This window comes from Cryptomeria japonica, unplaced genomic scaffold (genome assembly GCF_030272615.1).
Source record: "Cryptomeria japonica unplaced genomic scaffold, Sugi_1.0 HiC_scaffold_26, whole genome shotgun sequence".
NCBI classification, from domain to species: domain Eukaryota; kingdom Viridiplantae; phylum Streptophyta; class Pinopsida; order Cupressales; family Cupressaceae; genus Cryptomeria; species Cryptomeria japonica.
This window is the reverse complement of record NW_026728848.1, coordinates 920,001-942,500: the sequence shown is the minus strand read 5'-3', so window position 1 is coordinate 942,500 and position 22,500 is coordinate 920,001. Positions and strand designations below refer to the sequence as shown.

At 60.9% G+C, this 22,500-nt stretch overlaps 2 non-coding genes across 2 annotated transcripts; both read right to left on the bottom strand.

Moving 5' to 3' along the window:
- Nucleotides 1-3,396: 3,396 nt before the first annotated feature.
- Nucleotides 3,397-3,515, bottom strand: LOC131861563 (5S ribosomal RNA). The gene has a single exon (XR_009360635.1). It is a non-coding gene; the product is annotated as a 5S ribosomal RNA (ribosomal RNA).
- A 7,804-nt stretch (nt 3,516-11,319) lies between these two features.
- Nucleotides 11,320-11,438, bottom strand: LOC131861565 (5S ribosomal RNA). The gene has a single exon (XR_009360637.1). It is a non-coding gene; the product is annotated as a 5S ribosomal RNA (ribosomal RNA).
- Between the last annotated feature and the right edge of the window lie 11,062 nt (nt 11,439-22,500).

Below are 22,500 nucleotides of genomic sequence, written 5' to 3'. Positions count from 1 at the left end.
AAGTGTGCTCCAAGGTGCGGCCTGCACGAAGTCGGAGCCCGGTTTGCCCCGCGTGTGCACCTCGGGTGGGCACCTTGGTGCGCATGCCTTGCCTGGGCTGCGCACCAGGGCGGGCTCAAGATGGCACCCGCGTTCCTTTTTTTTCACTATCTTTCAAAACGGAAATTTTAAAATCTCATTTTTGTTTGCCTTTTTCTGGAAATTAGTGAAGGCAGCGCATCAAAGGTGCGCACCTCGCTGCCCACCACGGTGCGCAACGCCGGTGGGCACCCGGGAGTGCTTCGAAGTGTGCTCCAAGGTGCTGCGTGCACGTTGTCGGAGCCCGGTTTGCCCCGGGTGCGCACCTCGCGTGCACCTTCGTCGGGGTGGGCACCTTGGCTGGGTTTGCCCCGGCTGCGCTCCGAAGCGGGGTTATTGGAGCGCCGCCTCTTTTTTTGTCGGAGCGTTTGGTGGGGTTTCTCGCATTGGCTCTTCCGAGGCCCGGTTGCCACCCTGGCGCGCACGAAGTCGGAAGTAGGGTTAATTGCCCGGGTGCGCACCTTTGCCAGGGTGGGCACCTTACCTGGGCTGCGCACCAGGGCGGGCTCAAGATGGCACGCGCGTTCCGTTTTTTTCACTATCTTTCAAAACGGAAATTTTAAAATCTCCTTTTTTTTTTGCCTTTTCTGGAAATTAGTGAAGGCAGCGCATCAAAGGTGCGCACCTCGCTGCCCACCTTGGTGTGCTCTGAGGTGCGCACCCGGGAGCGCTACGAAGTGTGCTCCAAGGTGCGGCGTGCACGTTGTCGGAGCCCGGTTTGCCCCGGGTGCGCACCTCGCCTGCACCTTGGCCGGGGTGGGCACCTTGGCTGGGTTTGCCCAGGGTGCGCTCCGAAGCGGGGTTACTGGAGCGCCCCCTCTTTTTTTGTCAGAGCGTTTGGTGGGGTTTCTCGCATTGGCTCTTCCCAGGCCCGGTTGTTGGGTGCGCTCCCACCCTGGCGCGCGCGAAGTTGGAAGTTGGGTTAATTGCCCGGGCGCGCACCTTCGCCAGGGTGGGCACCTTGGTGCGCACACCTTGGCTGGGCTGCGCACCAGGGCGGGCTCAAGATGGCACCAGCATTCCCTTTTTCTCACTATCTTTCAAAACGGAAATTTTAAAATCTCATTTTTTTTTTGCCTTTTATGGAAATTAGTGAAGGCATCGCATCAAAGGTGCGCACCTCGCTGCCCACCTTGGTGTGCTCCGAGGTGCCCACCACGGTGCGCAACGCCGGTGTGAACCCGGGAGCGCCCCGATGTGTGCTCCAAGGTGCGGCGTGCACGAAGTCGGACCCCGGTTTGCCCCGGGTGCGCACCTCGCGTGCACCTTGGTGCGCACACCTTGGCTGGGTTGCGCGGCCTGGTGGGCACCATGGTGCGCACCAAGGAGCGCTCCGAAGTGTGCTCCAAGGTGCGGCGTGCACGAAGTCGGAGCCCGGTTTGCCCCGGGTACGCACCTCGCGTGCACCTTCGCCGGGGTGGGCACCTCGGCTGGGTTGCGCGCCCTGGTGCGCACCAAGGAGCGCTCCGAAGTGTGCTCCAAGGTGCGGCGTGCACGAAGTCGGAGCCCGGTTTGCCCCGGGTGCGCACCTTCGCCGCGGTGCGCACCATGGCGTGCACGAAGTCGGAGCCCGGTTTGCCCCGGGTGCGCACCTCGCGTGCACCTTCGGCGGGGTTGCGCGCCCTGGTGGGCACCATGGTGCGCACCAAGGAGCGCTCCGAAGTGTGCTCCAAGGTGCGGCGTGCACGAAGTCGGAGCCCGGTTTGCCCCGGGTGCGCACCTCGCGTGCACCTTCGGCGGGGTTGCGCGCCCTGGTGGGCACCATGGTGCGCACCAAGGAGCGCTCCGAAGTGTGCTCCAAGGTGCGGCGTGCACGAAGTCGGAGCCCGGTTTGCCCCGGGTGCGCACCTCGCGTGCACCTTCGCCGCGGTGGGCACCATGGCGTGCACGAAGTCGGAGCCCGGTTTGCCCCGGGTGCGCACCTCGCGTGCACCTTCGCCGGGGTGGGCACCTCGGCTGGGTTGCGCGCCCTGGTGCGCACCAAGGAGCGCTCCGAAGTGTGCTCCAAGGTGCGGCGTGCACGAAGTCGGAGCCCGGTTTGCCCCGGGTGCGCACCTCGCGTGCACCTTCGCCAGGGTGGGCACCTCGGTGCGCACACCTTCTCAATGTTTTCTTGCCTTTTCTGGAAATTGGTGAAGGCAGCGCATCAAAGGTGCGCACCTCGGTGTGCTCCGAGGTGCGAACCCGAGAGCGCTCCGAGGTGCCCACGAAGTCGAAAGTCGGGTTAATTGCATTGTTTTCCCCGGGTGCGCTCCGAGGTGCGCAACATCGGCGCGCACCAAGGAGGGCTCCGAAGTGTGCTCCAAGGTGCGCACGATGGCGTGCACCTCTGGTGCGCACGATTCGGAGCTCGGTTTGACCGGGGTGCGCACACCTTGGCTGGGTTGCGCACCTTTTGTGCGCTCCAAGGTGCGCACGAAGTCGGAGCTCGGTTTGCCCCGGGTGCGCACCTTCGCCAGGGTGCGCACCTTGATGCGCACGCCTTGGCTGGGCTGCGCACCTTGGTGGGCGCCATGGTGCGCACCTTTCGTGCGCTCCAAGGTGCGCACGAAGTCGGAGCTCGGTTTGCCCCGGGTGCGCACCTTGGTGGGCGCCATGGTGCACTCCGAGGTGCCCAAGATTGGTGCGCACCAAGGAGCGCTCCGAAGTGCGCTCCAAGGTGCGCGCGAAGTCGAAAGTTGGGTTAATTGTCCGGTTTGCCTCGGGTGCGCACCTTGCGTGCACCTTCGCCAGGGTGGGCGCCTTGGTGCGCACACCTTGGCTGGGCTGCGCACACCTTGGCACCCGCGTTTCCTTCATTTTAAATTTTTTTTTTTTACAATCTCTCAAGTGGGAAATTCTATAATCTCAACTTTTTTTGCCTTTTCAGGAAACTTTTGAATGGAGCGCATCATTGGTGCGCTCCGAAGTGTGCTCCAAAGCTCTCTCCAGCTGCGTGCACCTGCCCCGGCCGCGCACCCGGCCCCGCCCAGCTTCGCTCACCTGTCCCGGGCGTCTGGTGCGGAACCTTAGAGTAAGAAACATCACCGTGCACCTTGGCCAACGTGCGCGACTCGACCGAGCGCGCACTGGCCGAGGTGCACACCGATTTCACCTGGGTGCGCGCGCAGCACCTCGGGCGCACCGGGGTGCGCGCACAACGCCCGGGTTGCACCGTGGCCTGTGTGCTCGGGGCGCCTCGGGTGCGCGCTCGGTGTCGCCCCCCGCGCGCGCGGTAGTGCGGGCAGCGCACCCCGGCCCGGCCCGGCCCCGACGAGAACGCAAACGGGCAAAAGGTTTATTCAAATAGCATTGCGACGCCCGGCGAAAAACTAAAAAAGGGTGCAACACCGGGACTTCCCGGGAGGTCACCCATCCCAGTACTACTCCGGCCCAAGCGTGCTTAACTGCGGAGTTCTGATGGGATCCGGTGCACTAACGCTGGTATGATCGCACCCGTTATGAGCTTGTCGCAGTGTGTACTTAGCAAACCGCGACCCACGTGCGAATCCACCCCGGCCACCCACCCCCGTCGAGGTGCACACCCTCCCTCGCGAAGTGCGCCCCGTTCGCCAAGTGTGAGCCCTGCCCGGGTGCGCGCACCTTGCTAGGGCGTCGGGTGTGCACCCGGCCCGGCCTACGTGCGTGCACCTGGAGGGGGCGTCGTGTGCGTGCAGTGTCCCGTCTGCAACGCGGTGCCCACACACCACCTCGGGCGCAACGACCTGCGCTCACATGTGGGCCGAGTGCACCTTGGTGCATGTTCGGGGCGCCTCGGGTGCACGCTCGATCTTGCCCCGGTGCACCAAGGCGCTCGGTTTGCCCCGGGTGCGCACTTGGTGCAAGGTGGGCACCCAAAATAGGGATCAAGCACCAAAACACAAGTTTCGGGATGCAAAATGGGACCCAAGGACCACAAATGCGTTCCAAGACCCATGATGGGTCCACGAGAACAAAAATGTGTTCCGAGACTTAATAAACAAATATTGGGTTTTAGGAGAAGAAACATGCTCTGATGCCCAAAACGAGAATCGACCCCGAAAAGGCCACAGGCCAAAAGTGGGATGCGAGACAAAAAAAAATGGGACCCGAGGACCAAAATTGGGTTCCCAGGTCGAAGACAGGGCAACCGGACAAGAAACGACCTCTAAGGCTCGAAATGAGTCCCGACGACTAAAACTTGACAAGAAGCACCCATCAGGCACCCAACTCGACACCCATGGGATGCCGACCCACCCGGGCTTCCACCTAGCACACCTTGGCACCCACCCACCCTCGCACCCAACCTCGCACCCAACTTAGCACCTTTGAACCCACATTGGCACTCACCCTGACCCTGGCACCTTGGAACCCACATTGGCACTCACCTTGACCCTGGCACCCACCTTTGCACTCACCTTGGGACCCACCCTGGCTCCCACCTCGGCACCCACCCAGACACCCACCTTGGTTCCTTGGCACCCACCTTGGATCCTTGGCACCCACCCCGACACCCACCTTGGCACGCAACTTGGCTACTTGCCACCCACCTTGGCTCCTTGACGCCCACCCCGACAACCACCCCGTGACCTACCCTGGCTAGGGTTGGTGCACACCCACCCTGGTGCCCACCTTGGCACCCACCCTATGACCCACCTTGGCACGCACCTTAGTACCCACCCCGTTACCCACCCTAGGACCCACCCCGTGACCCACCTTGGCCAGGGTGGGTGCCTTGGTGCGCACAACTTGCCTGGGCTGCACACCAGGGCGGGCTCAAGATGGCACCCGCGTTCCGTTTTTTTCACTATCTTTCAAAACGGAAATTTTAAAATCTCATTTTTTTCTTTTTTTTGCCTTTTCTGGAAATTAGTGAAGGCAGCGCATCAAAGGTGCGCAATGCTGGTGCGAACCCGGGAGCGCTCCGATGTGTGCTCCAAGGTGCGGCGTGCACGAAGTCCGAGCCCGGTTTGCCCCGGGTGCGCACCTCGCGTGCACCTTCGCCGGGGTGAGCACCTTGGCTGGGTTGCGCGCCCTGGTGCGTACCAAGGAGCGCTCTGAAGTGTGCTCCAAGGTGCGGCGTGCACGAAGTCGGAGCCCGGTTTGCCCCGGGTGTGCACCTCGGGTGCGCACCTCGCGTGCACCTTCGCTGCGGTGGGCACCTTGGCTGGGTTGCGCGCCTTGGTGGGCACCATGCAGTGCACGAAGTCGGAGCCCGGTTTGCCCCGGGCGCGCACCTCCGCCAGGGTGGGCACCTTGGTGCGCACAACTTGCCTGGGCTGCGCACCAGGAAGGGCTCAAGATGGCACCCGCGTTCCGTTTTTTTCACTATCTTTCAGAACGGAAATTTTAAAATATCGTTTTTTTTTGCCTTTTCTGGAAATTAGTGAAGGCAGCGCATCAAAGGTGCGCAACGCTGGTGCGAACCTGGGAGCGCTCCGATGTGTGCTCCAAGGTGCGGCGTGCACGAAGTCGGAGCCCGGTTTGCCCCGGGTGCGCCCTGGTGGGCACCATGGTGCGCACCAAGGAGCGCTCCGAAGTGTGCTCCAAGGTGCGGCCTGCACGAAGTCGGAGCCCGGTTTGCCCCGGGTGTGCACCTCGGGTGGGCACCTTGGTGCGCATGCCTTGCCTGGGCTGCGCACCAGGGCGGGCTCAAGATGGCACCCGCGTTCCTTTTTTTTCACTATCTTTCAAAACGGAAATTTTAAAATCTCATTTTTTTTTGCCTTTTTCTGGAAATTAGTGAAGGCAGCGCATCAAAGGTGCGCACCTCGCTGCCCACCACGGTGCGCAACGCCGGTGGGCACCCGGGAGTGCTTCGAAGTGTGCTCCAAGGTGCTGCGTGCACGTTGTCGGAGCCCGGTTTGCCCCGGGTGCGCACCTCGCGTGCACCTTCGTCGGGGTGGGCACCTTGGCTTGGTTTGCCCCGGCTGCGCTCCGAAGCGGGGTTATTGGAGCGCCGCCTCTTTTTTTGTCGGAGCGTTTGGTGGGGTTTCTCGCATTGGCTCTTCCGAGGCCCGGTTGCCACCCTGGCGCGCACGAAGTCGGAAGTAGGGTTAATTGCCCGGGTGCGCACCTTTGCCAGGGTGGCACCTTACCTGGGCTGCGCACCAGGGCGGGCTCAAGATGGCACGCGCGTTCCGTTTTTTTCACTATCTTTCAAAACGGAAATTTTAAAATCTCCTTTTTTTTTTGCCTTTTCTGGAAATTAGTGAAGGCAGCGCATCAAAGGTGCGCACCTCGCTGCCCACCTTGGTGTGCTCTGAGGTGCGCACCCGGGAGCGCTACGAAGTGTGCTCCAAGGTGCGGCGTGCACGTTGTCGGAGCCCGGTTTGCCCCGGGTGCGCACCTCGCCTGCACCTTGGCCGGGGTGGGCACCTTGGCTGGGTTTGCCCAGGGTGCGCTCCGAAGCGGGGTTACTGGAGCGCCCCCTCTTTTTTTGTCAGAGAGTTTGGTGGGGTTTCTCGCATTGGCTCTTCCCAGGCCCGGTTGTTGGGTGCGCTCCCACCCTGGCGCGCGCGAAGTTGGAAGTTGGGTTAATTGCCCGGGCGCGCACCTTCGCCAGGGTGGGCACCTTGGTGCGCAAACCTTGGCTGGGCTGCGCACCAGGGCGGGCTCAAGATGGCACCAGCATTCCCTTTTTCTCACTATCTTTCAAAACGGAAATTTTAAAATCTCGTTTTTTTTTTGCCTTTTATGGAAATTAGTGAAGGCATCGCATCAAAGGTGCGCACCTCGCTGCCCACCTTGGTGTGCTCCGAGGTGCCCACCACGGTGCGCAACGCCGGTGCGAACCCGGGAGCGCCCCGATGTGTGCTCCAAGGTGCGGCGTGCACGAAGTCGGACCCCGGTTTGCCCCGGGTGCGCACCTCGCGTGCACCTTGGTGCGCACACCTTGGCTGGGTTGCGCGGCCTGGTGGGCACCATGGTGCGCACCAAGGAGCGCTCCGAAGTGTGCTCCAAGGTGCGGCGTGCACGAAGTCGGAGCCCGGTTTGCCCCGGGTGCGCACCTTCGCCGCGGTGGGCACCATGGCGTGCACGAAGTCGGAGCCCGGTTTGCCCCGGGTGCGCACCTCGCGTGCACCTTCGCCGGGGTGGGCACCTCGGCTGGGTTGCGCGCCCTGGTGCGCACCAAGGAGCGCTCTGAAGTGTGCTCCAAGGTGCGGCGTGCACGAAGTCGGAGCCCGGTTTGCCCCGGGTGTGCACCTCGCGTGCACCTTCGCTGCGGTGGGCACCTTGGCTGGGTTGCGCGCCTTGGTGGGCACCATGCAGTGCACGAAGTCGGAGCCCGGTTTGCCCCGGGCGCGCACCTCCGCCAGGGTGGGCACCTTGGTGCGCACAACTTGCCTGGGCTGCGCACCAGGAAGGGCTCAAGATGGCACCCGCGTTCCGTTTTTTTCACTATCTTTCAGAACGGAAATTTTAAAATATCGTTTTTTTTTGCCTTTTCTGGAAATTAGTGAAGGCAGCGCATCAAAGGTGCGCAACGCTGGTGCGAACCTGGGAGCGCTCCGATGTGTGCTCCAAGGTGCGGCGTGCACGAAGTCGGACCCCGGTTTGCCCCGGGTGCGCACCTCGCGTGCACCTTGGTGCGCACACCTTGGCTGGGTTGCGCGCCCTGGTGGGCACCATGGTGCGCACCAAGGAGCGCTCCGAAGTGTGCTCCAAGGTGCGGCGTGCACGAAGTCGGAGCCCGGTTTGCCCCGGGTGCGCACCTCGCGTGCACCTTCGCCGCGGTGGGCACCATGGCGTGCACGAAGTCGGAGCCCGGTTTGCCCCGGGTGCGCACCTCGCGTGCACCTTCGCCGGGGTGGGCACCTTGGTGTGCAGACCTTGGCTGGGTTGCGCGCCCTGGTGGGCACCATGGTGCGCACCAAGGAGCGCTCCGAAGTGTGCTCCAAGGTGCGGCCTGCACGAAGTCGGAGCCCGGTTTGCCCCGGGTGTGCACCTCGGGTGGGCACCTTGGTGCGCATGCCTTGCCTGGGCTGCGCACCAGGGCGGGCTCAAGATGGCACCCGCGTTCCTTTTTTTTCACTATCTTTCAAAACGGAAATTTTAAAATCTCATTTTTTTTTGCCTTTTTCTGGAAATTAGTGAAGGCAGCGCATCAAAGGTGCGCACCTCGCTGCCCACCACGGTGCGCAACGCCGGTGGGCACCCGGGAGTGCTTCGAAGTGTGCTCCAAGGTGCTGCGTGCACGTTGTCGGAGCCCGGTTTGCCCCGGGTGCGCACCTCGCGTGCACCTTCGTCGGGGTGGGCACCTTGGCTGGGTTTGCCCCGGCTGCGCTCCGAAGCGGGGTTATTGGAGCGCCGCCTCTTTTTTTGTCGGAGCGTTTGGTGGGGTTTCTCGCATTGGCTCTTCCGAGGCCCGGTTGCCACCCTGGCGCGCACGAAGTCGGAAGTAGGGTTAATTGCCCGGGTGCGCACCTTTGCCAGGGTGGGCACCTTACCTGGGCTGCGCACCAGGGCGGGCTCAAGATGGCACGCGCGTTCCGTTTTTTTCACTATCTTTCAAAACGGAAATTTTAAAATCTCCTTTTTTTTTTGCCTTTTCTGGAAATTAGTGAAGGCAGCGCATCAAAGGTGCGCACCTCGCTGCCCACCTTGGTGTGCTCTGAGGTGCGCACCCGGGAGCGCTACGAAGTGTGCTCCAAGGTGCGGCGTGCACGTTGTCGGAGCCCGGTTTGCCCCGGGTGCGCACCTCGCCTGCACCTTGGCCGGGGTGGGCACCTTGGCTGGGTTTGCCCAGGGTGCGCTCCGAAGCGGGGTTACTGGAGCGCCCCCTCTTTTTTTGTCAGAGCGTTTGGTGGGGTTTCTCGCATTGGCTCTTCCCAGGCCCGGTTGTTGGGTGCGCTCCCACCCTGGCGCGCGCGAAGTTGGAAGTTGGGTTAATTGCCCGGGCGCGCACCTTCGCCAGGGTGGGCACCTTGGTGCGCACACCTTGGCTGGGCTGCGCACCAGGGCGGGCTCAAGATGGCACCAGCATTCCCTTTTTCTCACTATCTTTCAAAACGGAAATTTTAAAATCTCGTTTTTTTTTTGCCTTTTATGGAAATTAGTGAAGGCATCGCATCAAAGGTGCGCACCTCGCTGCCCACCTTGGTGTGCTCCGAGGTGCCCACCACGGTGCGCAACGCCGGTGCGAACCCGGGAGCGCCCCGATGTGTGCTCCAAGGTGCGGCGTGCACGAAGTCGGACCCCGGTTTGCCCCGGGTGCGCACCTCGCGTGCACCTTGGTGCGCACACCTTGGCTGGGTTGCGCGGCCTGGTGGGCACCATGGTGCGCACCAAGGAGCGCTCCGAAGTGTGCTCCAAGGTGCGGCGTGCACGAAGTCGGAGCCCGGTTTGCCCCGGGTACGCACCTCGCGTGCACCTTCGCCGGGGTGGGCACCTCGGCTGGGTTGCGCGCCCTGGTGCGCACCAAGGAGCGCTCCGAAGTGTGCTCCAAGGTGCGGCGTGCACGAAGTCGGAGCCCGGTTTGCCCCGGGTGCGCACCTTCGCCGCGGTGCGCACCATGGCGTGCACGAAGTCGGAGCCCGGTTTGCCCCGGGTGCGCACCTCGCGTGCACCTTCGGCGGGGTTGCGCGCCCTGGTGGGCACCATGGTGCGCACCAAGGAGCGCTCCGAAGTGTGCTCCAAGGTGCGGCGTGCACGAAGTCGGAGCCCGGTTTGCCCCGGGTGCGCACCTCGCGTGCACCTTCGGCGGGGTTGCGCGCCCTGGTGGGCACCATGGTGCGCACCAAGGAGCGCTCCGAAGTGTGCTCCAAGGTGCGGCGTGCACGAAGTCGGAGCCCGGTTTGCCCCGGGTGCGCACCTCGCGTGCACCTTCGCCGCGGTGGGCACCATGGCGTGCACGAAGTCGGAGCCCGGTTTGCCCCGGGTGCGCACCTCGCGTGCACCTTCGCCGGGGTGGGCACCTCGGCTGGGTTGCGCGCCCTGGTGCGCACCAAGGAGCGCTCCGAAGTGTGCTCCAAGGTGCGGCGTGCACGAAGTCGGAGCCCGGTTTGCCCCGGGTGCGCACCTCGCGTGCACCTTCGCCAGGGTGGGCACCTCGGTGCGCACACCTTCTCAATGTTTTCTTGCCTTTTCTGGAAATTGGTGAAGGCAGCGCATCAAAGGTGCGCACCTCGGTGTGCTCCGAGGTGCGAACCCGAGAGCGCTCCGAGGTGCCCACGAAGTCGAAAGTCGGGTTAATTGCATTGTTTTCCCCGGGTGCGCTCCGAGGTGCGCAACATCGGCGCGCACCAAGGAGGGCTCCGAAGTGTGCTCCAAGGTGCGCACGATGGCGTGCACCTCTGGTGCGCACGATTCGGAGCTCGGTTTGACCGGGGTGCGCACACCTTGGCTGGGTTGCGCACCTTTTGTGCGCTCCAAGGTGCGCACGAAGTCGGAGCTCGGTTTGCCCCGGGTGCGCACCTTCGCCAGGGTGCGCACCTTGATGCGCACGCCTTGGCTGGGCTGCGCACCTTGGTGGGCGCCATGGTGCGCACCTTTCGTGCGCTCCAAGGTGCGCACGAAGTCGGAGCTCGGTTTGCCCCGGGTGCGCACCTTGGTGGGCGCCATGGTGCACTCCGAGGTGCCCAAGATTGGTGCGCACCAAGGAGCGCTCCGAAGTGCGCTCCAAGGTGCGCGCGAAGTCGAAAGTTGGGTTAATTGTCCGGTTTGCCTCGGGTGCGCACCTTGCGTGCACCTTCGCCAGGGTGGGCGCCTTGGTGCGCACACCTTGGCTGGGCTGCGCACACCTTGGCACCCGCGTTTCCTTCATTTTAAATTTTTTTTTTTTACAATCTCTCAAGTGGGAAATTCTATAATCTCAACTTTTTTTGCCTTTTCAGGAAACTTTTGAATGGAGCGCATCATTGGTGCGCTCCGAAGTGTGCTCCAAAGCTCTCTCCAGCTGCGTGCACCTGCCCCGGCCGCGCACCCGGCCCCGCCCAGCTTCGCTCACCTGTCCCGGGCGTCTGGTGCGGAACCTTAGAGTAAGAAACATCACCGTGCACCTTGGCCAACGTGCGCGACTCGACCGAGCGCGCACTGGCCGAGGTGCACACCGATTTCACCTGGGTGCGCGCGCAGCACCTCGGGCGCACCGGGGTGCGCGCACAACGCCCGGGTTGCACCGTGGCCTGTGTGCTCGGGGCGCCTCGGGTGCGCGCTCGGTGTCGCCCCCGCGCGCGCGGTAGTGCGGGCAGCGCACCCCGGCCCGGCCCGGCCCCGACGAGAACGCAAACGGGCAAAAGGTTTATTCAAATAGCATTGCGACGCCCGGCGAAAAACTAAAAAAGGGTGCAACACCGGGACTTCCCGGGAGGTCACCCATCCCAGTACTACTCCGGCCCAAGCGCGCTTAACTGCGGAGTTCTGATGGGATCCGGTGCACTAACGCTGGTATGATCGCACCCGTTATGAGCTTGTCGCAGTGTGTACTTAGCAAACCGCGACCCACGTGCGAATCCACCCCGGCCACCCACCCCCGTCGAGGTGCACACCCTCCCTCGCGAAGTGCGCCCCGTTCGCCAAGTGTGAGCCCTGCCCGGGTGCGCGCACCTTGCTAGGGCGTCGGGTGTGCACCCGGCCCGGCCTACGTGCGTGCACCTGGAGGGGGCGTCGTGTGCGTGCAGTGTCCCGTCTGCAACGCGGTGCCCACACACCACCTCGGGCGCAACGACCTGCGCTCACATGTGGGCCGAGTGCACCTTGGTGCATGTTCGGGGCGCCTCGGGTGCACGCTCGATCTTGCCCCGGTGCACCAAGGCGCTCGGTTTGCCCCGGGTGCGCACTTGGTGCAAGGTGGGCACCCAAAATAGGGATCAAGCACCAAAACACAAGTTTCGGGATGCAAAATGGGACCCAAGGACCACAAATGCGTTCCAAGACCCATGATGGGTCCACGAGAACAAAAATGTGTTCCGAGACTTAATAAACAAATATTGGGTTTTAGGAGAAGAAACATGCTCTGATGCCCAAAACGAGAATCGACCCCGAAAAGGCCACAGGCCAAAAGTGGGATGCGAGACAAAAAAAAATGGGACCCGAGGACCAAAATTGGGTTCCCAGGTCGAAGACAGGGCAACCGGACAAGAAACGACCTCTAAGGCTCGAAATGAGTCCCGACGACTAAAACTTGACAAGAAGCACCCATCAGGCACCCAACTCGACACCCATGGGATGCCGACCCACCCGGGCTTCCACCTAGCACACCTTGGCACCCACCCACCCTCGCACCCAACCTCGCACCCAACTTAGCACCTTTGAACCCACATTGGCACTCACCCTGACCCTGGCACCTTGGAACCCACATTGGCACTCACCTTGACCCTGGCACCCACCTTTGCACTCACCTTGGGACCCACCCTGGCTCCCACCTCGGCACCCACCCAGACACCCACCTTGGTTCCTTGGCACCCACCTTGGATCCTTGGCACCCACCCCGACACCCACCTTGGCACGCAACTTGGCTACTTGCCACCCACCTTGGCTCCTTGACGCCCACCCCGACAACCACCCCGTGACCTACCCTGGCTAGGGTTGGTGCACACCCACCCTGGTGCCCACCTTGGCACCCACCCTATGACCCACCTTGGCACGCACCTTAGTACCCACCCCGTTACCCACCCTAGGACCCACCCCGTGACCCACCTTGGCCAGGGTGGGTGCACCCACCCTGGTGCCCACCTTGGCACCCACCCATCCTAGCACCCAGCCTGTGACCGGGCTTGGAACCCAACCTTGCACCCGCACCCGTCTTGGCCAGTGTGGGTGCGCACCCATCCTGGCACCCACGTTGTGACACACCCTTTAACCCACGCACCCTAGCACCCACGTTGGCACCCACCTTGGAACCCAACCTAGCAACTTGGCACCCACCCCGTGACCCACCTTGGCATCCACCATAGCAGTCGCCGACTTGGCACCCACCTCGGCACCCACCTTGACACTTGTGGACCCACCTTGCCACTCACCCTAGCATCGACCCATCCTAGCACCCACCCTGGCACCTTTGCACCCTAGCACTCACCCATCCTAGCACCTAACCTGTGACCCACCTTGACACTCACCCTCGCACCCACCTTGGAACCCAACCTAGCACCCACCCACCCTGACACCAACCCTAGCACCTACCCACCCTTGCACCCACCCTGTGACCCATCTTGGCACCCACCCATCCTACCACTCAACCTATCACCCACCTTCTCACCCACCTTGGCATCCACCTTAGCACCCACCCACACTGGCACCTTGGCACCCACCTCGGGCAAGGTGGGTGCACACCCACCCTGGCACCCAATTTAGAACCCACCGAGCATGTTACCCACCTTGGCACCCACATTGCAGCCCACCCTAGTACCCACCCTATGACCCACATTGGCATCCACACCCTAGCACCCAGGCACCTCGACACCCGCCTTGACACCCACCCTAGCACTGAACCTGTGACCCACCTTGGAACTCACCCTAGAACCCACCCACCCTGTGAACCACCTTGGCATCCACCTTAGCACCCACCCACCTTGGCACCCACTCTAGCACTCACCCATCCTAACACCCAACTTGTTACCCACCTTGGCACCCGCCCTCGCGTCCACCTTGAAACCCACCCTAGCACCCACCCACGCAGGAGCCCACCTTGGCACCCAACCTAACACCCACGCATCCTGGCACCCAACTTGTGACCCACCTTGGAACCCACCCTAGTACCCACCTTTGAACCCACTATATCACCAACCCACCTTGGCACCCACCCTATGACCCTCTTTGGAATCCACCCTAGCACGCACCCACCCTGGCACCCACCATGGAGCGCACCCTAGCACCCACCCACCTCGGCACGCACCTCAACACCCACCTTGGTGTGCGCACTGCGCCAACCTCTCAAAGACCCTATGTGGTGCGCTCCAAAGTGTACACCTTTGGTGCGCTCCAAGGTGCGCACCTTTGGTGCACACCGAGGTGCACACCAAAGTGTGCACCGAGGTGAGCACCAAAGTGCACTCCAGGGTGCACACCAAGGCGTGCACCTTTGGTGCGGTCAATGCAAACGAATTCGGAAGTTGGGGTCGATGTCCTAATCGCTGCTGCAGACTACACGTATGAGAATCGGACAAATAGCTTTATATAGGGGAGGTGTTGCGTTTGATGGGTCGACTCCCCTGGTTGTGTGCACTGCACCAACTTCAAAGACCCTGTCTTGTTTAAGAAGTCAAAAGTTGGGGTGGATGTCCTAATCATTGCTGCAGTCTACGCATGTATGAGAATCAGACAAATAGCTTATATAGGGGAGGTGTTGCATTCGGTGGGTTGACTCCCCTGGTTGTGCGCACTGCGCCAACCTCAAAGACCCCGCATAGCAGAAGAAGTCGGAAGTCGGATTTTGGTGAGCACCAAGGCGTGCACCTTTGGTGCGGTCAACGCAGACGAATTCAGAAGTTGGGGTGGATGTCCTAATCGTTGTTGCAGGCTACACATGTATGAGAATCAGACAAATAGCTTATATAGGGGAGGTGTTGGGTTTGATGGGTCAACTCCCTTGGTTGTGCGCATTACGCCAACCTCAAAGACCTTGTTTTCGTTAAGAAGTCAAAAGTTGGGGTCAATGTCCTAATGGCTCCTGCAGGCTACACATGTATGAGAATCGGACAAATAGCTTATATAGGGGAGGTGTTGGGTTTGATGGGTCGACTCCCCTGGTTGTGCGCATTACGTCAACCTCAAAGACCTTGTTTTCGTTAAGAAGTCAAAAGTTGGGGTCGATGTCCTAATTGCTCCTGTAGACTACACATGTATGAGAATCAGACAAATAGCTTATATAGGGGAGGTGTTGGGTTTGATGGGTTGACTCCCCTAGTTGTTCGCATTACACCAACCTCAAAGACCTTGTTTTCGTTTAGAAGCCGAAAGTTGGGGTCGATGTCCTAATTGCTCCTGCAGGCTACGCATGTATGAGAATCAGACAAATAGCTTATATAGGGGAGGTGTTGGGTTTGATGGGTCGACTCCCCTGGTTGTGCGCATTGCGCCAACCTCAAAGACCCTGCATTGCGGATGAAGTCGAAAGTCAGAGTTTGGTGTGCTACAAGGTGTGGTCGAAGGTGCTCACCTAGGTGTGCACCTTTGGAGCACAGGAAAAGTGCCCTCCAAAAGTGCACACCTTTGGAGTGCACAAAAGTGCCCTCCAAAAGTGCGCACCTTTGGAGCGCAGAAAAGTGCCCTCCAAAAAGTGCCCTCCAAAAGTGCGCACCTTTGGAGCGCAGAAAAGTGCCCTCCAAAAAGTGCCCTCCAAAAGTGCGCACCTTTGGAGCGCAGAAAAGTGCCCTCCAAAAAGTGCCCTCCAAAAGTGCGCACCTTTGGAGCGCAGAAAAGTGCCCTCCAAAAAGTGCCCTCCAAAAGTGCGCACCTTTGGAGCGCAGAAAAGTGCCCTCCAAAAAGTGCCCTCCAAAAGTGCGCACCTTTGGAGCGCAGAAAAGTGCCCTCCAAAAAGTGCCCTCCAAAAGTGCGCACCTTTGGAGCGCAGAAAAGTGCCCTCCAAAAAGTGCCCTCCAAAAGTGCGCACCTTTGGAGCGCAGAAAAGTGCCCTCCAAAAAGTGCCCTCCAAAAGTGCGCACCTTTGGAGCGCAGAAAAGTGCCCTCCAAAAAGTGCCCTCCAAAAGTGCGCACCTTTGGAGCGCAGAAAAGTGCCCTCCAAAAGTGCGCACCTTTGGAGCGCACAAAAGTGCCCTCCAAAAGTGCGCACTTTTGGTGCGCACCAAGGCGCTGGTTCGGTCGTTGCAGGCGAGTTCGGAAGTTGGGGTCGATGTCCTGAGCGGAGGTGCAAACTACACAGGTGTCGGAATCGGACAAATAGCTTATATAGGGGAGGTGTATGCTTCGATGGGTCGACTCCCCAGGTTGAGCGCACCGCGCCAACCTCAAAGACCCTACGGTATGGATGAAGTCGGAAGTTGGGTCCGATGACCGATTCGATTAGTAGGTATGCTCATGAGGTCGGAATTTGGGTCCGATGACCTGCCATGTGCAGGAAGGCGAATGTTGACACTGTGCGTTGCAAGGTGCACACCAAGGCGCTGGTGCGGTCTTTTTAGTCGAGTTCGGAAGTTGGGGTCGATGTCCTGATCGGAGGTGCAAGCTACACAGGTGTGGGAATCGGACAAATAGCTTATATAGGGGAGGTGTATGCTTCGTTGGGTCGACTCCCCGGGTTGAGCGCACCGCGCCAACCTCAAAGACCCTACGGTATGGATGAAGTCGGAAGTTGGGTCCGATGACCGATTCGATATGTAGGCATACTCGCGAGGTCGGAATTTGGGTCCGATGACCTGCCACGTGCAGGAAGGCGAATGTTGGCACTGTGCGTTGCAAGGTGCGCACCAAGGCGCTGGTTCGGTCGTTGGAGGCGAGTTCGGAAGTTGGGGTCGATGTCTTGATCGGAGGTGCAAACTACACAGGTGTGGGAATCGGACAAATAGCTTATATAGGGGAGGTGTATGCTTCGTTGGGTCGACTCCCCGGGTTGAGCGCACCGCGCCAACCTCAAAGACCCTACGGTATGGATGAAGTCGGAAGTTGGGTCCGATGACCGATTCGATATGTAGGCATACTCGCGAGGTCGGAATTTGGGTCCGATGACCTGCCATGTGCAGGAAGGCGAATGTTGGGACTGTGCGTCGCAAGGTGCGCACCAAGGCGCTGGTGCCGTCGTTGCAGTCGAGTTCGGAAGTTGGGGTCGATGTCCTGGTCAGAGGTGCAAACTACACAGGTGTGGGAATCGGACAAATAGCTTATATAGGGGAGGTGTATGCTTCGATGGGTCGACTCCCTGGGTTGAGCGCACCGCGCCAACCTCAAAGACCCTACAGTATGGATGAAGTCGGAAGTTGGGTCCGATGACCGATTCGATACGTAGGCATATTGGCGAGGTCTGAATTTGTGTCCGATGACCTGCCATGCGCAGGAAGGCGGAATTTGGGTCCGATGACCGAGTTGATGGCGTGCCATGCGCAGAAAGGCGGAATTTGGGTCCGATGACCGAGTTGATGTTGATGGCCCGCCATGCACAGGAAGGCGGAATTTGGGTCCGATGACCGATTTGAAGGCGTGCCATACGCAAAAAGGCGGAGTTTGGGTCCGATGACCGAGTTGATATTGATGGCCCGCCATGCGCAGGAAGGCGGAATTTGGGTCCGATGACCTGACATACGCATGGAGTCCGACTCGGGGGCCGATGTTCGATTCGATGACTTGCATTGTGGGTAAAGTCGGAAGTTGTGGTCTTTGACCCGATTCGATGACCAGACTTCGGCTGCTTGAGAATCGGACAAATAACTTATATAGGGGAGGTAGTGTTCTCGAGCATCCTCCCCCCGTGCCCGTTTATGTCGATTGATGCTGGTGCTCGACTGGTTGGAGCGCTCGGATGCAAAAATCTTGCACCAGGATTTATCGATTGTGATGGACACGGCAAGTCTCCTGATTGCTATGCAGGAGCTCATCGTGAATCTCTATGCGGCCTTGGTATGGACTCGACCTGCGGAATGGTTCGGCAATGGTAGTCGCTCCAACACGTCCTTGCAATGGCCACAGAGGTGATTCGACTAGAGCTCCAGTCTAGCTTTTGGGTTGCTTGGCGGACTGGTATAGCCGCGATCGAGTTCCGGCCATGAACGTTTTAGATAGCTCTTGGGCTTTCTGGGACGGAAGTCGGAAGTTTGGGCTGTTGTCCGATTTGATGACCATTCTTCGGATGTGTGAGAATCGGACAAATAACTTATATAGGGGACTGTGTTGTCTCACGCAGCCCCCTCCGTGCCCCTCTATCTCGACCGATGTTGGTGCTTGAAAGGGTTGGGATCGCTCGGATTTATAAACGTGCACCACCATTTGTCGAGTGTGAGGGACGCGGCAGGTCTCCTAAATGCTATGCGGGCGCTCTCTGAGAATCTCTATCCGGCCTCGACACAGACTAGTCTTGCTGAATGGTTTGGCACTGGTAGTCGATCCAACACGTCGTTGTTGTGGCCGCCTAGGCGATTCGATTCGAGCCCCCGTCTAGCTTTTGGGTTGCTTGGCGGATTTTGCCCTATCCGCAAGTGAGCTCGGTCCCTAAACGTTCGAGAAACCCGATTGCTATGCGCCGACTCTCTTTCTTGCGAGCCTCCATCTAGCTTTTGGGTCTCTACGGAACGGAAGTCGGAATCTGGGACCGTTGTTTGATTCGACGAGGCAGACTACGGTTGTGCGAGAATCGGACAAATAACTTATATAGGGGAGGTGTTGACTGGAGCATTCTCCCCCGTGCCCCTCTAACTCGACCAATGCTGGCGCTCGAACGGTGGTAGCGCTCGGATTTTCATTGAGCGCCAGCATTGGTCGATTTAGAGGGGCATGCGAGATTCCCGAATGCTATGCGAGGGCTCTAACGGAAATGTCTATTGGTTTCGGTATGGATGCAATTGCGAGTGGTTCGGCAAAGGTAGTCGTTCCGATGCGTCCATGTCGTGGCCAAATCGATAATTCGATTTGAGCCCTCGTATAGCATTTGGGTCTCTCGATGTGATTCCGCATTCCAGTCCCTTTGGGCACTGCTTGAGCCGCATCCCAGGGGGTTCCCTTCCCAATAATCTGCCTCGCAACCCGATTGCTATGCGGTGAGGCTCCTCGGCCGCCTCGGAACTATCTGTGTATCAGACGCATCGCGGGATAAGGGGTTGGCAACGGTAGTCGCCCCAAGCGCGTCCGATGCTTGGACCATTCCGAGGCGGCCCTGAAGCCTCTTCCGTCTAGCCGTTGGGTCCTTCTCGCCGCATCCCTCGCCTCGCACCCCGATTGCTATGCGGTAAGGCTCCTCGGCCGCCTCGGAACTATCTGTGTATCGGACGCGTCGCGGGATAAGGGGTTGTCACTGGTAGTCGCCCCAAGCGCGTCCGATGCTTGGACCATTCCGAGGCGGCCCTGAAGCCTCTTCCGTCTAGCCGTTGGGTCCTTCTCGCCGCATCCCTCGCCTCGCACCCCGATTGCTATGCGGTGAGGCTCCTCGGCCGCCTCGGAACTATCTGTGTATCGGACGCGTCGCGGGATAAGGGGTTGTCACTGGTAGTCGCCCCAAGCGCGTCCGATGCTTGGACCATTCCGAGGCGGCCCTGAAGCCTCTTCCGTCTAGCCGTTGGGTCCTTCTCGCCGCATCCCTCGCCTCGCACCCCGATTGCTATGCGGTGAGGCTCCTCGGCCGCCTCGGAACTATCTGTGTATCGGACGCGTCGCGGGATAAGGGGTTGTCATTGGTAGTCGCCCCAAGCGCGTCCGATGCTTGGACCATTCCGAGGCGGCCCTGAAGCCTCTTCCGTCTAGCCGTTGGGTCCTTCTCGCCGCATCCCTCGCCTCGCACCCCGATTGCTATGCGGTGAGGCTCCTCGGCCGCCTCGGAACTATCTGTGTATCGGACGCGTCGCGGGATAAGGGGTTGTCACTGGTAGTCGCCCCAAGCGCGTCCGATGCTTGGACCATTCCGAGGCGGCCCTGAAGCCTCTTCCGTCTAGCCGTTGGGTCCTTCTCGCCGCATCCCTCGCCTCGCACCCCGATTGCTATGCGGTGAGGCTCCTCGGCCGCCTCGGAACTATCTGTGTATCGGACGCGTCGCGGGATAAGGGGTTGTCACTGGTAGTCGCCCCAAGCGCGTTCGATGCTTGGACCATTCCGAGGCGGCCCTGAAGCCTCTTCCGTCTAGCCGTTGGGTCCTTCTCGCCGCATCCCTCGCCTCGCACCCCGATTGCTATGCGGTGAGGCTCCTCGGCCGCCTTGGAACTATCTGTGTATCGGACGCGTCGCGGGATAAGGGGTTGTCACTGGTAGTCGCCCCAAGCGCATCCGATGCTTGGACCATTCCGAGGCGGACCCGAAGCCTCTTCCGTCTAGCCGTTGGGTCCTTCTCGCCGCATCCTTCGCCTCGCACCCCGATTGCTATGCGGTGAGGCTCCTCGGCCGCCTCGGAACTATCTGTGTATCGGACGCGTCGCGGGATAAGGGGTTGTCACTGGTAGTCGCCCCAAGCGCGTCCGATGCTTGGACCATTCCGAGGCGGACCCGAAGCCTCTTCCGTCTAGCCGTTGGGTCCTTCTCGCCGCATCCCTCGCCTCGCACCCCGATTGCTATGCGGTGAGGCTCCTCGGCCGCCTTGGAACTATCTGTGTATCGGACGCGTCGCGGGATAAGGGGTTGTCACTGGTAGTCGCCCCAAGCGCGTCCGATGCTTGGACCATTCCGAGGCGGACCCGAAGCCTCTTCCGTCTAGCCGTTGGGTCCTTCTCGCCGCATCCCTCGCCTCGCACCCCGATTGCTATGCGGTGAGGCTCCTCGGCCGCCTTGGAACTATCTGTGTATCGGACGCGTCGCGGGATAAGGGGTTGTCACTGGTAGTCGCCCCAAGCGCGTCCGATGCTTGGACCATTCCGAGGCGGACCCGAAGCCTCTTCCGTCTAGCCGTTGGGTCCTTCTCGCCGCATCCCTCGCCTCGCACCCCGATTGCTATGCGGTGAGGCTCCTCGGCCGCCTTGGAACTATCTGTGTATCGGACGCGTCGCGGGATAAGGGGTTGTCACTGGTAGTCGCCCCAAGCGCGTCCGATGCTTGGACCATTCCGAGGCGGCCCCGAAGCCTCTTCCGTGTAGCCGTTGGGTCCTTCTCGCCGCATCCCTCGCCTCGCACCCCGATTGCTATGCGGTGAGGCTCCTCGGCCGCCTTGGAACTATCTGTGTATCGGACGCGTCGCGGGATAAGGGGTTGTCACTGGTAGTCGCCCCAAGCGCGTCCGATGCTTGGACCATTCCGAGGCGGCCCCGAAGCCTCTTCCGTGTAGCCGTTGGGTCCTTCTCGCCGCATCCCTCGCCTCGCACCCCGATTGCTATGCGGTGAGGCTCCTCGGCCGCCTTGGAACTATCTGTGTATCGGACGCGTCGCGGGATAAGGGGTTGTCACTGGTAGTCGCCCCAAGCGCGTCCGATGCTTGGACCATTCCGAGGCGGACCTGAAGCCTCTTCCCTCTAGCCGTTGGGGCTTTCTCGCCGCATCCCTCGCCTCGCACCCTGATTGCTATGCTGTGAGGCTCCTCGGCCGCCTTGGAACTATCTGTGTATCGGACGCATCGCGGGATAAGGGGTTGGCAGTGGTAGTCGCCCCAAGCGCATCCGATGCTTGGACCATTCCGAGGCGGCCCTGCAGCCTCTTCCGTCTAGCCGTTGGGGCCATCTCGCCGCATCCCCCACCTCGCACCACGATTGCTATGCGGTGAGGCTCCTTGGCCGCCTCGGAACTATCTGTGTATCGGACGCATCGCGGGATAAGGGGTTGTCACTGGTAGTCGCCCCAAGCGCGTCCGATGCTTGGACTATTCCGAGGCGGCCCTGCAGCCTCTTCCGTCTAGCCGTTGGGGCCATCTCGCTGCATCCCCCACCTCCTCGGCCGCCTCGGAACTATCTGTGTATCGGACGCATCGCGGGATAAGGGGTTGGCAGTGGTAGTCGCCCCAAGCGCGTCCGATGCTTGGACTATTCCGAGGCAGCCCTGCAGCCTCTTCCGTCTAGCCTTTGGGGCCATCTCGCCGCATCCCTCGCCTCGCACCCCGATTGCTATGCGGTGAGGCTCCTCGGCCGCCTGGGAACTATCTTCGTATCGGACGCATCGCGGGATAAGTGGTTGTCACTGGTAGTCGCCCCAAGCGCGTCCGATGCTTGGACTATTCCGAGGCGGCCCTGTGGCCTCTTCCGTCTAGCCGTTGGGGCCATCTCGCCGCATCCCCCACCTCGCACCCCGATTGCTATGCGGTGAGGCTCTTCGGCCGCCTTGGAACTATCTTCGTATCGGACGCATCGCGGGATAAGGGGTTGTCACTGGTAGTGGCCCCAAGCGCGTCCGATGCTTGGACTATTCCGAGGCGGCCCTGCAGCCTCTTCCGTCTAGCCGTTGGGGCCATCTCGCCGCATCCCCCACCTCGCACCCCGATTGCTATGCGGTGAGGCTCCTCGGCCGCCTTGGAACTATCTTCGTATCGGACGCATCGCGGGATAAGGGGTTGTCACTGGTAGTCGCCCCAAGCGCGTCCGATGCTTGGACTATTCCGACGCGGCCCTGTGGCCTCTTCCGTCTAGCCGTTGGGGCCATCTCGCCGCATCCCCCACCTCGCACCCCGATTGCTATGCGGTGAGGCTCCTCGGCCGCCTTGGAACCATCTTCGTATCGGACGCATCGCGGGATAGGGGGCTGTCACTGGTAGTCGCCCCAAGCGTGTCCGATGCTTGGACCATTCCTAGGCGGCCCTGAAGCCTCTTCCGTCTAGCCGTTGGGGCCTTCCCGCCCCATCCCTCGCCTCGCACCCCCGATTGCTATGCGGTGAGGCTCCTCGGCCGCCTTGGAACCATCTGTGTATCGGACGCATCGCGGGATAAGGGGTTGGCACTGGCAGTCGCCCCAAGCGCGTCC